General features: G+C 35.5%; 1 protein-coding gene across 10 annotated transcripts in view; it reads right to left on the bottom strand.

The window, feature by feature from the left end:
* Positions 1 to 2,185: 2,185 nt before the first annotated feature.
* The window catches only part of LOC134738946 (uncharacterized), a 419,251-nt gene continuing 403,593 nt past the window's right edge, over positions 2,186 to 17,843 (bottom strand). For all 10 annotated transcript variants that reach the window (XR_010125238.1, XR_010125239.1, XR_010125237.1 and 7 more), the window contains one exon: positions 2,186 to 5,997. The gene's annotated coding sequence lies outside the window, so the exon portion shown is untranslated. The remainder of the gene's footprint in view (positions 5,998 to 17,843) is intronic.

Raw genomic sequence — 17,843 nt, 5'->3', positions numbered from 1 at the left:
CTTACATGATATATCTAAAATAGTCAAACTTGTAGAACCAAAGGGTAATCATGTTGTCAGAAGCGGGGGAAAGAGGAAATGGGGAGTTACTATTCAATGGGCACAAAGTTTTAGTTAAGCAAGATGAATAAACTCTAGAAATCTGCTGTACGATGTTGTGCCTATCATCAATGATAATGAACAATACACTTAGAAAACCTGTTGAGTGTATATCTCATGCTGAGTATTCTTACTACAATAAAATAAAACTTTTAAAAAAAGAATCCCATCATATGAGATGTGCAATAATCCTTGACTTAACTTTGTACAGAGTATCTTACTGCTATTGCTCTGCAAAATTATAAGCTTGAAGTTGCCTACAGCTATGATTTTCTTTCTATTTATTCATTCATTTATTTATTTATTTATTTATTTATTTATTTGAGCCAGAGTCTCGCTCTGTCACCCAGGTTGGAGTGCAGTGGTACAATCTCAGCTCACTGCAACCTCTGCCTCCGGGTTCAAGCAATTCTCCTGCCTCAGCCTCCAGAGTAGCTGGGACTACAGGTGTCCACCATCATTTCAGGCTAATTTTTGTAGTTTTAGTAGAGACAGCGTTTTGCTGTGTTGGCCAGGCTGGTCTTGACCTCCTGACCTCAAGTGATCCAACCATCTCAGCCTCCCAAAGTGCTAGGATTATAGGCATGAGCCACCACGCCTGGTCTATGCTTTTCTATTTTCATAATAACGGCATCATTTTGTCCAAAGGTTCAGGCTGCTCCAGGTTCCTAACTGTGGCAAGTTAGATATTATATGAAATAATAACTTTAAAATTACACATTAGATGAAGGAGCTTAATTAAAACCTAGAAACATTCTTTTTTTTAAAAAAAATGGTAACAATAATATATCATAATGAAGCAATATGTTACAGTAAGCAAAATGTTTATATTCTTCCTTTGGGGGCAAAAGCAGCAGGAAAATAGAAGTACAAGAAGTGGGTCAAAATTCCCACATTGCATTTGGTGCATTTAAGTAACATTTTTCTGGAAAAACCTCTCCAATTCCTGATACAAAATTAAAATAGATTCAAGGAACTTCAGAATTTGAAGATAACTAGTTAAACTAATATAATACAGCTCTCAGAATTCAAAGAAGATATTTTCTAACAGCTTCAAAACAATACAGGTCTAATTTTAGTGATGTTTTACTGAATAATTGGCATATTTATACATAATACCGTAGATTTGAACAAAAAGCATCAATGTAAATGGAATACTAACTATATTTAATTAACTCCAATCAATATATAATGGGAAAATGTATTATTTCATTTCTATCTAGTGAGATATGAGATTAAAGTTCTGTCATAATGTGCTAACTAACTATAAATTAAAGACTACTAATTTTTCCAGGTTTGTTTTTTCATAAGAGGAATCAAAAAGGCACTATAGAGGTGGCTTTTCAAAAGCCATACATTTTTGAAAAGCCACAAATAATTACATAATTTCCCCCCATTCCCAAGAATACACATATACTTATGTTTTGCAAAGACAACTGACATTTCACATTGTGTCTTCATAGTTTTATCTGAACTCTGCTTCCCAGGATATCGACAGGGATGAACTATTTTCTTAGAGTAGGCTGGAATGCCTCATTGTGCTCCACCACAAGAAGCCCCCAAAATTCTGATGCTTTGAATTGCTCCTGTTATCTGGTCCATATTGGTTTACTTAAGGGTCAAGGGTCATCAAAGAAGTCCAGTTCTAAAACAACACTCCTCATTCTTCATTCTGACAATAACCAAGTATTCCTCCTCTAGATTGGAGAAGGTCTAAATACGTATCTTGTATTTGTTCAGGGAATTCTTCTTGCTGTTATCCAATTTCAGGTACATGAGTAGAATAATCGATAGTCTGATATTCACTTGGGTAATGCTACTCAAACTTGCTCAGTTAATGGAATCACTGATGGTTAAGGTTGGTTTAGTTTTATTTTTTATTTTGGAAAAAATGTAATGATGACTAATTTTAATATATGTGCTTGAATATTTGATTTTTAGATGACATAACCATAATATATAGTTTTAAAATCACAAACATCCTCCCAGTAACTTCAATAAAGTCAGGATCTCTATGTTCTGTTGGGATTTATTACAATGTCATTTATTATCTGTTTTCATTAAAAAATTTTAAAAATTTCTGTCCTTTTTCTGTTATTTCTTTTTTATTTCAATTTTTATTTCTATTTTCATGAACGCATACAATATTATTTATGAAGAAATCTTGCTAAAAGAAAAAAAAAAGGAATCTGATTAAAATATTTCTGCCTAGCTCAAAGCTTACAGAAAATACAGGAAAGAAGAACATTACAGCATATTTCAGAATGAGAGAAACAATAAAGGACAAATAACCCAGTTTCATCAATAAATAAGTTGCAAAAGATTAAATGAGAGGGGGAACCTATAGATTAAAAGGAACTTTAGAAACATATATCAATCAAATAATCCAGGGAGTTAGGAATGAGTGAATGATGTTATAAATGAAACCAGATTGGCCATAAATTGATATAATTTAATTAGTTGAACCTGTATGTGTGATAAGCACATAGAGGTTCATTATGCTATTCTCTCTAATTTGCATATATCTGGAATTTTCATAATAGAAGTTTTTAAAAACAAAAGCTATTATTTACCGTGAACAGAAAGCCAAAAGAAAATGCAGCAAATAAACATATGGAATAATTCATTGAAAACAGAGAAAACTCAACTGATTCAGTAATATTTGGACAACGGGGAGGATTCTGCCCAGGACTTGTCTGGTGTTCCACAGATAATGTTGATCTAGAACAGAGAGCCCTCAAGAAACAGAGCAGATTCAAAACTTCAAAACTAATGTATCTGAATTATGTGCTAATAGAAGCATGAGAAAAATATCAACATTAGCTAGAATGTAAAGAGAAATGCTTCCTTTTTAACTTTATTTCACAGACCAAACACTAAGTCATACCTCTTACAGATGTGCAGAAAGCGTTATAGATGGAGGGGAATGCGTGGAGGAGGTTTGAGAGTAAATGATTCAGAAAGCACTTTTGTAGTATTCAAAACAGCATATGTTAGTCTTTTCTAGCAAAAACTGAGTGTTCAAACCTAAACTGTGTGTTAATGTCTTTCAAGGTCCATATACTTTTTTTTCATTAATTTCTGTTAGATGGATGCCCATTTTGGAATCCAGTTACCCAAACTGTTGTCAATATTTTTGCCTTTTATTTCACCAGTTTTGCACAACTGGCCTGGAGCAGTATTGTATGTGACCAAATAATAGAAGGCATCCATATTACTACTTCTATCTGAGTGTTTGCCTCGAGACTTGAGTGGAAAACTTTACCCTTCTGTTGGCCCATCCCTGGTCTTAGAGTGTATTAGTTGGGATTATAGTCAACTTGAACCTACTATTCAATCAATGATTGAACTATTCTCTTAAGACGAATTCTGTTTAACACTGAAGGACACTAACACAGCTTGACCCTTGTGAAGTGTTGTGAAGAGCTGCAGTCAAGTGGAGACTTCTTTTATTCTGGTTGGAGTATTTTGTTGCTATCTTTACCTTGAGCTGGGCAGAATCGTGAATAGCTACAAAAAAATTCCTTTATCTTTCTTGCTTCAATGTTAAGAGGCCTTATTAACACAATGACATTAAAATTGGATTGAGTCTGTAGCTAAACATTTAATTTTAATGCTTGCAATAACTTAAACTAAGATGATAATAGCTACCATTTACTGAGTATGTATTTTAACCAAACACTGAACTTGAGAGCTTTCTATACAGCATTATATTTATATGCTTTTTCATTATTTGTTGGCATTGCAAAAGATTATCCAGCCAATTGCTCCTATCAAGCCCACTACTCTTTCCTTCAGACTCTGCAATGGCAGCGAGCAGAGCTATTGTAGCTTTTAAATATGTGTTCAGCAGTGGCCTGGAACCAGCTCATACTGATTCAAGAGACTGTCTTTTCCCAACTCTACATTAAGTGACATCATATTGGTAGTTTCAGATGGCCAGGATGGGAGAATTTACACTACAGAAATCAGTAAGAGAGCCAGTTGCTAAACACTTACCAACACATTGCTGTATGCAACCCTCATTCATTCTCCAAGAAGAAATTTTGTCATTGGGAGTATCTGACAAGGCCCAGTTATTGCTACTTTAGAGACAGTTTAATGTTAAGACCTGACTCACTTTAAAGAGATAAAAGGAAAGAAATTGGGCTCAATAGTCATGTCACATGTAGGTGTTCCACCCTCCAACCATCCCTGAATTTGTCTCATTTCTCGAAAGAACCAGGTGAGGGAGCCATGGTCCTATGGGCATACTTTCAATAACTTGGGAAGAGGATTTGGGGAAGACTCTCTAATTCAAGGGTCAGCAAACTACAGCCTGTGGGCTAAATCTGCTGATTTCCTAGTTTTATAAATAACATTTTATTGGAACACAGCCACACCCATTTGTTTATGTGTTGTCTAGGGCTGATTCCACACCTCAACAGAAGTGCTGAGTAGTGGCGACACAGACTGTACGGTCCCCAAAGCCAAAAATATTTACTATCTGTCCCTTTACAGATAAAGTATTCCATGAGTGGCTGAGGTAGGGATGTGCTTGGTATATAAATGGTGCTTTATTCTGGATTTAGTTCATGTAAGAATGAGGTGAGAATAAGCTCAATTTCTTTGTTTTTCCTCAATCTGAGGAAGAGACTTGCAGAAATCTAAACTACGTGCTTAATTTTATCCTCGTGTACTCATGCAAGTTCATCATTTAGAGGAATAATTGCATTCATTATGTCACAGAAACATTCTTGTACTGGCTTCACATAGGTTGGGCTGCCCAGACACTCTACCTGGATATCTTTATTCAAGGTATTCATTTATTTTTTCATTCAACAAATGAATCTAATATTTATTAAAGCCCCAATATTTATTAAAGCCCTACTAGGTTCTGGGCACTATGGGTATACTCAGGAATAATCAAGGCTCCTGTTCAAACGGAGCTTATATTTTACTGGGAACAGCATATATGCATATACTTATTTGCTTGTTGTCTAACATAATATCAGGAAGTGATAAGTACTATGAAGAAAACTTAAAACAGGAAAGGTGTTCCACAGTTAATGGGGTACTTTTAAAGATGTTTAGGAAAGGTATCTCTAAAAAGATGACATTTGAGCAGAGAGATCAGAATAAAGTAAAGAAGCCAGTCATGCATCCCTGGCAGAGAGAACACAAGGGCTAAGGCTCACTAGCAGGCATGGTTGGGAAAAGGCAAGATGGAGAGTGAGAAAGGGGAAGAGTCATGAGAGACGATGCCAGTAAGGTAGACGGGGCAAGGTCATACCTGGCTTTGCAAGCAAGGAATTTTGCATGTTATTCTTATGACAGGAAAAACCACTGGGAAATTACGAGGAGGGTGCTGATTTAAAATAATTTACACTTTAGATTAGCACCCTCTCTTCTTTGTGTAGTGGAGACGACTGTGGTTGATAAAGGAGAAGACTAGTTATTATGAGGCTATTGCAACAGTACAGGCAAGAAATGACCTGAGTTTTTTGGGCTTAGGTGTTACCGGGAACCATGAGAAGGCAGTTAAAAGGATTTTTGATCAAAAATGCCTGCAGACTTTCTAAGTCCTCTTTATAATTGAATGCTAACTTAGTTCTTATTACATGGAACAGAGATTGGGGAAGAATTTATACATTCATTCAACAAACACTTACTGATCTTTAATATGAAAACAACAGCTGCTATGTGCTTGAGATTAGAAGTTAAAAGAAGGTCTGTGGTCTGTTCAGCGGAAAATAATGCACAGCAATCAGTTCCTCACATATTAGCTCCCCTTTTTACTTTTTAAAAACTCTTCCCATTCTGACCTCAGCCTCCTCCATTAAGTTTTCTGCATCCGTGGGACAACTCTGGGGCCATGGCTGCTCCTTGAGGCTGCTGCCTTTGAGGTGCTCTTGTCATCTAGAGTTCGAGAATGAAAGGCACGGATTAAAATAGAGTACAGTCTATGAGGGACATATGCCTGTGCACATGCGCGCACGCGCGCGCACACACACACACACACACACACACATCGTAAGTCCAATATGCAATTGTTGAATCTTCTAATCTTCCGTTTCACAAATTTTACCTATCACTATTAACATGATTAGGTGATCCTTCAGCCAATTAGGGTATGGAATTCCTTTAACTCATGTTTTAATTCTGGTAAACTCAACTGTCCCTTTTATTTTCTTACCTTTTCATGTTAAGCTTCTAGGTGATACACACTAAAATTTTTAAACAGATTTCCTTGAAGGTCTTTCCCATGGTTTGACATACAAAGGCACATCTTCTCTGAGTAATTCCACAGCTCTCTGTGTTGCCATGGATATTGTGAATTCAATATCTGTTCCCAAAGTTATGCTTCTTTGTCTTAAACAAAGGGCAGCTATTTAACTGATTGAAATCTTCCAAATACAACATGCAAAAGTAGCTAGTTTTCCAAGCCAGCAAGATTTAAGCCCTGAGTGAACATTTTGGCATTTAGTAGAGTGGTAGCGGTGTTCCCTGTCATATGGGTCTGCCTGTGACTCCAGTGGAACCTTTTAATGTCAGCTATAATTCAGGGTACATAAGAGAAGAGAGAGGGGTGTCAATGAACTGGTAGACAGTTCTCAAAGCTGAGAATAAAAGTACCCACCTAATATTTCTGAGAATACAGGTTTTGAAATTGAAATTCTGTGGATTCCTAATTATAACAAAAGAAATTTCAGTGTGACTTAAAAATTATTAGAGACTCAAGGAAATAATATGACTACAAAAAGTTTCATGTAGTATATATAAAATACATAACTATATATTATATTGTTGTTATATTTTTTATTTTGAAAATGCTCTATGTGTACAACCTTAACTATATTTTCTTTAGTGTTATGCTAAAGATAAAAAATAAAATGAAGACTTGGTAATCCTCCTCAAGGTATGGGTGAGATACACTGGACTTCCTCTACCACACAAGCGGTGCTTAGGAGTGTGCCAGAGGAGCTTGGAAGGGTTAAAGTTTTGTCTGTGACACTGAAATTGAGGACAGCTGTAGGTCATATTCACGTCCCAGTCACAGGAAAATGAACCTGTGAGACAGAACCTAATTATCTGCTAAACCAAAAGCCAGTCTCAGTTCAATAACTTACGACAGAGCTAGCAGCCAGATATAGTGTTACCATGGCAACTTTGGAACAAGCTCCACTGCAGTTGAGAATAAGGAGGAAGGGAAAGAGAGTGTAACCCTAAATGTGCTGTAGCCGTTTGATCTCCGACAAGTGGGTCCATCTAGGAAACCAGGTTATTCTGTATGTGACTGCCATTGTCTATTCACTTTCATATCTGCTACAATTATTGAAAAGGAAAATGCAATTACAATGTCTTCTAGGCTTAAAAACGACTCCACTCTTTAACGGCTAAATGGGAATTAATTTTAAAGAGAAAAGTATAAGCTTCCTCTTTCTCCTCCTTCATGCCATCCCTAAATACACATAAAGCAGGACACAAAGGGTGAGAAATCTTGAATACCTCATCATTGTCATGAATGAGGTTTGTGTCCATGAAATTCACTGTCAACCCTATTTTCCTCTGCCTCGCAAATGCCAAGATATTTTAAGGAAAAACTTTCAGGAATTGAAGCAATACCATTTGCTTTTCTAAGGGGTAGGAGTAGAACTGGAGAGTAGAAAAGAGAATTTGTTTGTTTTTTTTTCTGTGGATTCTGCCTAAACTTTCAAGTGAAATAATTTCCTTGGGATATTGAGATAAGAAGAATCAAACATTAGAGAAAGGAAAAAGCCCTGTCAGGTTGGTCATCTTTCTTCTTGCCAGTTCACCTTCATAGTTCCTTCTGGAATATCACTGGAATTTCAATGTAGGAGATGATATGGCTTTATGCACATAAAAACTTCAGAAACCAGTTACCATGAATACTGTAACAACAGCATCTCACTAAAAATATTAGCAGGTAAGAAACAAGAGCTTATCATACAACCACATGCACTTTGAGGAAGAATTCAGAAATACATTCCTCTATTTCTTTTTCATTCCCAATGGAGGCAAATCATGCTAAAGCTTGTCAGTTACAATTGTTGGATTTCAACATATTTGACAATTTTGGTATGTCATTAATGATGTAATAAGACACATGTAGCACATAATGTTATCACTTGGGGTTGCTATCCAGCTGTAATACCAAATTGAATCACATAGATATCTATGTATGAACATATAGATACAGCAGTGTGTTTCTTTATGTATAACTCATAAAACCATTGGGTTTGGAATAAGGAGAGAAAGGAATACAGAGCTGAATAATATCCTTTTCATATGCATGAATAACTTTGCAGTAATGCAAATGAGAAAACACAAAATGGAAAGTAGGTTTCTTCTAGCAGAAATATGACTAAGAACATAGCCTGAAATTTGCCAATAAATTAGACTCACTTATGATATCTGTGGATTTTCTTTAAGATGTCACATCTTTTAAAAACACTTTACCCTACCCTATTATATTATATATTCAGTATATAATTATGTAAATATGGAAATCCACAACTTCAAATTCCTTTAAACTGCCACGATGCAAGAAAGGGAGCTTTAGGATTGTACGACAGAAGGTGTGTTGAGGTGTGGGGGCAGAAAAGCAATACAAAGGGCAAAATCAAATTTCTGATTAATTTCCAGGTAGAAGTAACCTAACCTCTGCTTATGACCCTCACTTAATTTATTTTCAAGTAAATGAAGCCAGAAAGTATACCCCTTTCTAAGATAGATGTTTCTGAGATCAGATTATTAAAAGGCTTGCAAAGATACCAACTAAAACAATGAAGTTCAATACATTCTTTGGATCCTGTTACTCCTAATATAAGTTTTTCTCTTAATCTTTTCACTTATATAAATTAGTTAGGAAAGTAAATGAAGCAATTTTATCAGAAAAACATCTGAAAGAGCTATTGATTCAAATGCTTTTACATTTTAGCCTTATCACACATGATTAGCTTGCAGATATGAGCTTAGTAATGATGCAAAGCACCAAATTTCACTGGATTCTCTGTTCCACTTGAATTCTCGGGAAAGATATTAGAAGCACTAACAAAGAAATCATTCTTTTTTTTCTCTTGGTGTGTTTAGTCAATGATTTTGAAAAGATGTGCCATGACAGTCTTTCTGAACTGTTTCTTCACACATTTTCTTTAGCACCATCATCAATATTTCTTACAGGCTTGTGGGTAGGTGTGTCTCTGTGTGTTTGTGCTTTGTGTTTTGTTGTTGTAGTTTGTTTGTTTTTAAAAGTCTCATTGTCACCCAAGCTGGAGTGCAGTGGTGCGATCTTGGCTCACTGCAACCTCTGCCTCCCAGGTTCAAGCAATTCTCCTGCCTCAGCCTCCCAAGTAGCTGGGAGTTATGCACCACCACGCCTGGCTAATTTTTGTATTTTTAGTAGAGATGGAGTTTTGCCATGTTGGCCAGGCTGGTCTCAAACTTCTGACCTCAGGTGATCCACCTGCCTCAGCCTCCCAAAGTGTGAGGATTACAGGCGTGAGCTACTGCGCCTGGCCTGCTTTGTTTATTTCTAATTATAATCCTAAAATACTAAGTGAGATCTGCGTGAAGCATATGCTCCAACGAGCATAAAGGCCTTGATATGTTCAATTAACATTAAAAAATACAATACAATAAATTGTAGCTGAAACTAATTTTACAACTTAAAATAACTTGCTTTCCATATGGAAGGTATTTAATGTATTTGTTGACTGAGTAAGTGAATAAATGAGCCTATCTGCTAAGGATCAAGTACTTGATTATCTGCATAAAGACAAAAGAAGAAAAAGTAAAGTCTGAATGAACCTTAGAAAAAACAAAAAAGACTATGTCCTATGCTACCCCTGGATAAGCTCCATGAAGAAAAGATCCCAGTTTTCAAGGTTCTTAATTCACTCACTGAAAAGGAAAAGAAAATCTAGAACAATAGTTGTTATTACTATTGTATCTACAATATTAAAATGGACTAGAATATTCTAGAATGTATGAGAATTTAGTGTATAATAAAGGTGGAATTACACATCTCTGATTTTCACTCTCTCCCCTAGAGGTTGTAAAACTAGCAGTGAAATAGGGAGTATTTGCCTATATTCAATTTTCTCTTTTCTCTCTAGGACACTAGTGACCACTAGTGTAAAACTAGGAGTGAAGTAAGGAATATTTGCCTATATCCAATTTTTTCTTCTCTCTCTAGGATACTAGTCTCTTCACTGACCCCAGTCTAGAAAGTATCATGGTGTTCTATATGATGGATGACTACCTTCAGATCATATCCTAAAGTCTTCTCTATTTGATAGTTAACTATGATAAGTTCTATGATCCAGGTCTCTAGGATTAGGCTAATATTTCTGGACATAAACTTTAGAAATTAAAGTAAAACCATTTTTTTTTCTTGTGAGTCTATCTCTTCCAAACCAGACCAATTTATTTAGAGCTCATTACACTTGCTATAAATTTAAAAAACAATCTACCAGTCACTTCAAATCTTCTGTTTATTCTATTCTTGATTGCATCTTCCTTCCCATGAAAGAAATAAATGTTATAGATCAAATGAGCGGAGAAAAATAGAGCAACAGCATAATGTTAGGAGGTAATTATTTTGGTTTACGTTTTCCAGATATCATTCAACTGTACAGTCAATCACTTGACTGTTAATTCTACCTTCTAAATTTTCTCTGATCCCTCTTTGCCTTTCTAATCCCACTGCCATCACCTTCATTCAGGCCATTATCATCTGTTCCAATGAATATACCCAGGGAATCACTACATATAATTATATGTATGTATATTTATCAACATAGTAGTGTTTATATTAGTTAAAAATAAGGTGGAAGTAAATTCAATGTACACCTGTGAGCTGACTGGTTAAATAAATTATATTAGTGTATTATAAAACAATAACAAAATAAGCATATGATAAAATAATATGTGGGAAAGTATTCGGTATATAACAATTGAAAAACAAGTTACAAAAGATTATAACAATATTGAGTGCATGTATGTGATGGCGGAGAGAGATAGAGCACATGAGTTTACATTGTATGATAATAGGAGCTATTCTCTGGCTGATGAGACTAATAGTTGTTTTTGTTTTTCTATTTAGTCTGGAATTTTTCATTTTATAATTTTATGAAATGAACATTTCCTATCATTGATCTGTAAGACTTTATTTTGTTACTTTTTCTTTTGTCCTTCCCTAGACTTTAATTTATTCTGTAAAAAACCTAGTTATCTTTAGATAATGTGAAAATATCTTAAATTGTTTTAAAATGGTTCAAGACCAGTAGGTTTAGTAACATTGCAATAGGTTTAACTGCATTTGCAACCAGTAATATTATGTTTCCAGTTGAACCTGGAAGGGTTCTAATCTTTTCAGGATATGAATCACCTGTATAAGACAGGTGTTAAAATGTGTCATAAGATATGTTATAAAGAAATCTGTACATCTTTCTAAGCAAAATATATTATTTAAGGAGAAGGTTGAGATAAATGTCCTCATATTATGGTTGGGTTCATTTATTATCAGATGCTTCAAAATTGTTGATGTTCATTATGACAGGTTGATAGTTTTTCTTCAATATCTACTGCTTTTTTTCTTCTGATTTTTAGCTGGGTAAATAACTACCTAGAATTAAGTCTGCATTTTCATGCACCCCTCCGTTCCAAAACTTTGTGTAACTTGTGATTAAGTTCTAAGGACATAGTAGATTCTGTTTATAAAAATTCCAAATTGTTTTCTTAAAAGGGAGTGCAGTGCCTTTATTTTTCTCCTTGCATTTCTACTAGAGCAACAAGATGGAAGCAACCTGATCCCTAACTTCAAAAGTGTTCAACTATGTTTCTAGAAGAATGATTTCTGAAGCTATGTTAGTCATCTCGAAATTTTTCACTACTGCTTCAACATCTTCCTGTGGTGCCACATTCATACCACGCCTAATATCAACGTTCTATTAACTGAAATACAAGTCTAAGGGGAAGTTAATGTTAATTCACAAAAGGAATATGATGATTCTAATTCTTTTAGTATCAACAGGTAGAAAAACTTTATGAAATCTTCTCTACCTTTCTTTCTTGACACAAATTTCATCCCTATGCAATCTACTCTGTCATTAAATACTTCCAATTGTAGATGCATGAACTTTCTCCCCTTTACTTCATACTAACTGGCCCTAGTAGTTCCTAATTTTGGGTGATTTTAGTCTTTGAAAATATTATATACATGATTAGATCACCTTTTCCAGAAAAAAAATAGACATACACTCAAAATATTACATACGCTCTCATGGGAACATAAAACCCCAAAAGTCTAGGGACATGTGAAGTTCATGTTAGGAAACCCTGGTTTATATCTCCATTTTTGTTCTTCCTACACATTGCAATAGTCTTTATTTCTATCTAATAATCCCTTATATTTTCTCATTTCAGCATTCTCTATCCAACTCTTTCTCAATTTGTGTGTTAGCCAGTCATCTAGGAGCTTTTACAAAACACACCTGCACATTCTCTACCCCAGACCTAGTGAGTCAGAATTTATGGGGTAGGAAAAATGGTGTGTCTACATAAAGCTTGCTCAGTAGTTCTGACAGGTCCTCTGGATTGGAGTATTAAGCCATATTGACTGGAAACAGATTAATCTTGCACTTTACATCCTTGCGTCTGTCTCCAAATATTTAAAAGGTCCTCAGTGCCTACTTCATTGTAAAATTGCACAATCCCCAGGAGAGCCTCCCTGACCTCTGTAGCTACTCCATCAACTGATTTCAGCTTACTTTTTATTAGGCACTCAATTACTAACTTTCCAACAACGCACCTAACTTTGCAACAACATTCATTGCCAAACATAGCCCAGCTTTCCTGTTCCTGCACATTTGTATACACTGTATATTCTCCCAGAAACCCAAGCCCTTCCATCACTGTCTCTAGAACTCCTTCCTATCTAGGGACCAGCTAAATGCAGCCTCCACCAAGGAACTGTTCTTGATTTTCAATGACTAAAATAAATGCCTTTTCAGGCCAAGCACAGTGGCTCATGCCTGTAAACCCAGCACTTTGGGAGGCCGAGGCAGGAGGATCATGAGGTCAGGAGATCGAGACCATCCTGGCTAACATGGTGAAACCCCATCTCTACTAAAAATACAAAAAAATTAGCTAGGTGTGGTGGCGGGAGCCTGTAGTCCCAGCTACTCTGGAGGCTGAAGCAGGAGAATCGCTTGAACTCGGGAGGCGGAGGTTGAAGGGAGCCAAGATCGTGCCACTGCACTCTAGCCTGGGTGACAGAGCGACTCCATCAAAAAAACAACCAACCAACCAAAAAACAACAACAACAAAAAATGCCTTTTCTAGAATCCTGAAACATCAGAACGTTGTGTTTACATCTCCTTTGTGGATAGATCACTTTCTGACTTGATAACTTTTTTGTTTTTTAAACAAATTATCATAAGAATGTATTTTGTAAAGAAGGAATTCTAATTTTATTTTATATTTCCCACCTATGTAGCATAGGATCATGTTCCTTTTTCTTTTTCTTTCTTTTTTTTTTTTTGACGGAGTTTTGCTCTTGTTGCCCAGGCTGGAGTGCAATGGCACAATCTTGGCTCACCACAACCTCTGCCTCCCGGGTTCAAGCGATTCTCCTGCCTCAGCCTCCCGAGTAGCTGGGATTACAGGCATGTGCCACCATGCCTGGCTAATTTTGTATTTTTAGTAGAGACAGGGTTTTTCCATGTTGGTCGGGCTGGTCTCGAACTCATGACCTCAGTAGGATCATGTTCTGTATAGATTATGAATGAATGAATAGATGGACAGAAGGATGAATAAAAAGATTTAAGGGTTGGGAATCCTGTTTGTAACTGTGTGTAATTTCACTGGTTCATAGGGCTTTACAAAATAATGAATTTAACAGTCAAAGTTTATCTGTTTAAAATTATGATTTGAGACAAAGTTGAGGACTAATAATGAAGATGAAGAGAAATCATCACAAGGCATTGTGGTAATCCCTCCATACTCAAAAAAGAGAGATAGGTAAGGTTAACATTTTCTATTAATATTATGTCTAGAAGACCAATGCTTTACTGAGCTTAGATCACTCTTGGAGAGGGATCAAGACAAAACACCAGGAAAGAAGAAATGTCTTCCCCTCCATGCTTTTAAAGAAATTGTAGTATTCTTCTAAAGGAGAAAGATGTAACAGAGTAAGTATATTAAAAATTTTAAACATTCAGTGCCAAGCTCCTAAAAGCCCTAAAAAGAATTTCTTTTCTTACTAGTAAAGTATCAAATTATTTCTACGTCACTTGGGTCGAATGGCCAAAAGATCTGATGCAATTTAATGCAAGGTCCCATCTAACATAATTAAGTACTTATTAGTCATCATTGGCTCTAGAATACTTAAAATTTAAAGCTTAAAACTTTCTTGTTATGTCTAAGAACATAAAAGTGAAAATACTTTTCAAAAGATTTTAAGTTTCATTGAGACCTGCTTGATTGAAGTGCAAAATCACTTGATAATTGCTAATATTTATTATCAGGTAATCAAAGGTTAATCTGGATACGTGTGTACACAGCTTGTACTTTTCAATCAGAGAACATTTTACAAAAGTTTTGCAAAACTAAATAGCATTGGCTGCTATTGCCATTTTAAAAACTATCAGTGCTTATTAGTGATTTTTCTTACATAAAACTTTAAAAATCAATTTTCTCATGTTAGGAATGAAGAAGGAAATAAGAATATGGTTTTATAGCTTTAAAAAGTCATAATATAACACTCAAATAATCCTCTGATGATCATGAAAATCCCAAATAAGTCTCAAGAAGACACAAGAAAAGGCTTGGAGTAGTCACCCAAGATTTGTGAAATGAAATTGATTTCCATTCAAATCAGGTCTTTTACTCTTCTTGAAAATGTCAAGGTGTCAGCCTTGGCCATTACGAGACTGTGATTTATAGTTGAGACAAAACGATAGTACCAGCTGACTGTCTGGAGCCACAGTACAGTGTCTGGCAAGGCTGCCGATGACAGCCATCTCTTTTCTTAACCAATCAGCAAGGCTTAAGTAAGACCCAAGTCTTTTTTCCTCCGTCTTGATAAGGGAATGATAAAATACAATCTGGAAGATTTACTTCGTGGGAAATAAACAAGCATTGTGAAGGGAAGTAGGTTTCATTTTTCCACAGACTAAATTGCAAACATTGTTTATGGCAATCTATATTTCAGCCCTTTAGAAATACATATTCATAATAGGACCATAAACAGATGCTCCAAATATGACAACTTATTTTAATATACTGGAAGCCACAGCATAATTTTGTAATTTGATTAATTAGTAAGAAGAATTGTGAATGTTAAAATACATTTTCAAACTCTCTAAATTATATTTATGGCTTTGCTCATCTGCATCACAACAAAAGCCCAAAATGTTTTGCATTAGAACCATTATTCATAGTAAATTAATCCTTTCTCATTGAGGAAGATTCCTAAATAGTAGTTCTTGATGGTAAAATGTTAAAAACCACCCAGGTCATACTATGATAAACAAAAGAGCAACAAGGTAAAGGATAAGGAATAAGAATCTAACATCCTCATTTTATAACTGTAGCCATCATATATACATCATACACACAAACACACACACATATGTATATATAATGAATATATATATATGTATGTATAATAGTAGCGGAAGAAATTAATTCATAAACAAAAATAAAAATTTCCAAGAATCAGCACTAATTATCTCTAACATTGGAGGTAAAAGTGGGGAGGATATAAAATTTGTTGTAAGGAAATGGCCGGTTCATATGGTGGTTAAGGATAGACACAATAGACTACAGAAAAAAATAATCATCTCTTCTTTACCAAACAATTTCTAGTAATCTTAAATAATTTTTAAAATTTCAAATTCCTAAATGAGACCAAATGCTGACTTTCCTGGTATATGTCATATGTTAAATGCTTATGGAAAGTGTTAATAAAAGTAATTAATCTCATGACACTCAAGGTTGAGATTTGCTGCAGCAGATGTTTTATAGTTTCCATGCTGTAAGAGGACATTTGGCAAAATAAACTAATGTTACTCGCACATTGATAGGTACCAGTGAGTTTACCAAGACAAACATTTTCAAAAGCCTATCAATCATCATTATACTCAGTAATTAAAAAATGTGTGGTGGTGGTTGTGTGTTCCATTACATTCCCGCCTGCTTTAAATTCCTTTCACTTTCTACCACTGACAGACCCTCACTCATTCCTCATGACCTTGATAGGCTAGTCTTCTTTTGCCTCCCTACATTGGCCATCCAATCAGAGTAGTCCTTGTTTATCAAATAAATGGATCCACATATGGGCATGTCACCAAAACAGAGCCAATCCAAGATTTTCTGACAACTGAAATTGATGTTGGCATAAAGAGAATCTTTTTGTTTGTTTATTTTTCCTGGATTCACAGGCTGTAGGATGACGCATGATGCAAGTCTGAAGTTGTGCGTGGCCATCTTTGCCACCACGTTCAGAAAGCTTACCTGAGAATGAAGTCAACACTAGAGAGAAAGAGAAACAGAAAGAAAGAGGGAGAAAATATCAGGTGAGAGAGAGGCAGAGCCAGCAGAGAGAACTTGGGGGAGGGTGGGAAGAATAGATGCATTAATAAATAAATATCTTATTTTAAGCTGACAAATTATACTGCTGAACTGATGAATTCCATGTGGGTTTCATTCTCAGGTAGAATCTCTCCACAATGGCGACAAAGATAGTCACTAGCAAGTCCAAGCCTCCATTCTCTTTAAAACTTGCAATCCTTGAGGACAAAGAAAAACGATCTTTTTTTTTTTCCCAATATCTATGTTACTTCTAAAATAAGATATTAAGGAAAGCCTGCATGAAATTTCATTAATCAGTCAAGACCATACTGGCCTTGAATAAAATTTATGAGCAGGTTTTTTTTTTTTTTTTTTTTTTGAGACAGAGTCTCTCTCTCGCCCAGGCTGGAGTGCAGTGGCGTGATCTCGGCTCACTGCAAGCTCCGCTTCCCAGGTTCACACCATTCTCCTGCCTCAGCCTCCCAAGTAGCTGGGACTACAGGCACCCGCCACCATGCCCGGCTAATTTTTTGTATTTTTAGTAGAGATGGGGTTTCACAGTGTTAGCCAGGATGGTCTCGATCTCCTGACCTCGTGATCCACCTGCCTCGGCCTCCCAGAGTGCTGGGACCTTTATAAGCAGTTTTTATAAAGAAAGAAAGTCAACATTGTGATTAATAAAATATATATTCTTATAGATGTGGGTATTCCTTATAGAAGCACATATCTTATAGATAGGTAAATAATGGGCAACGATAATTTCTTGACTCAATCACTAAGAGATAAGGTAGGAATCACTTTTTTATCTCTTAAATTTAGAAACACATAGTCCTATTATTTATCAGTAAATTGCTCTTTCAGAGTAACAATTAAAATATTTTAAATCGTAGAGCTGAATGCGAGAAAATGAACTAGAAAGAATATAAAGTTGAATATTTTTCTTTCAAAGTAAGATGAGCATTTGTTATATGTCTAATTGCTAAAAAAAAAAAAAAAATACATTATCTCTTTGTCCCATAAATATATTTGGTTGTTTTTAGTCAGTGCACTAGGTGGCCCTCACTAGAGAACATCCTATGGAAAGAAAACACGTTTTCTTTAAACATAAGATACAATTCCTTTGAGATTCTGTTAATCACTTTTCCTCTCTAATTGAAAAAGTCACC

This window comes from Pongo pygmaeus, chromosome 22, assembly GCF_028885625.2.
Source record: "Pongo pygmaeus isolate AG05252 chromosome 22, NHGRI_mPonPyg2-v2.0_pri, whole genome shotgun sequence".
In the NCBI taxonomy this organism is placed as follows: Eukaryota; Metazoa; Chordata; class Mammalia; order Primates; family Hominidae; genus Pongo; species Pongo pygmaeus.
Note: the sequence above shows the minus strand (reverse complement) of the source record. Positions and strands in the feature narration are given on the sequence as shown.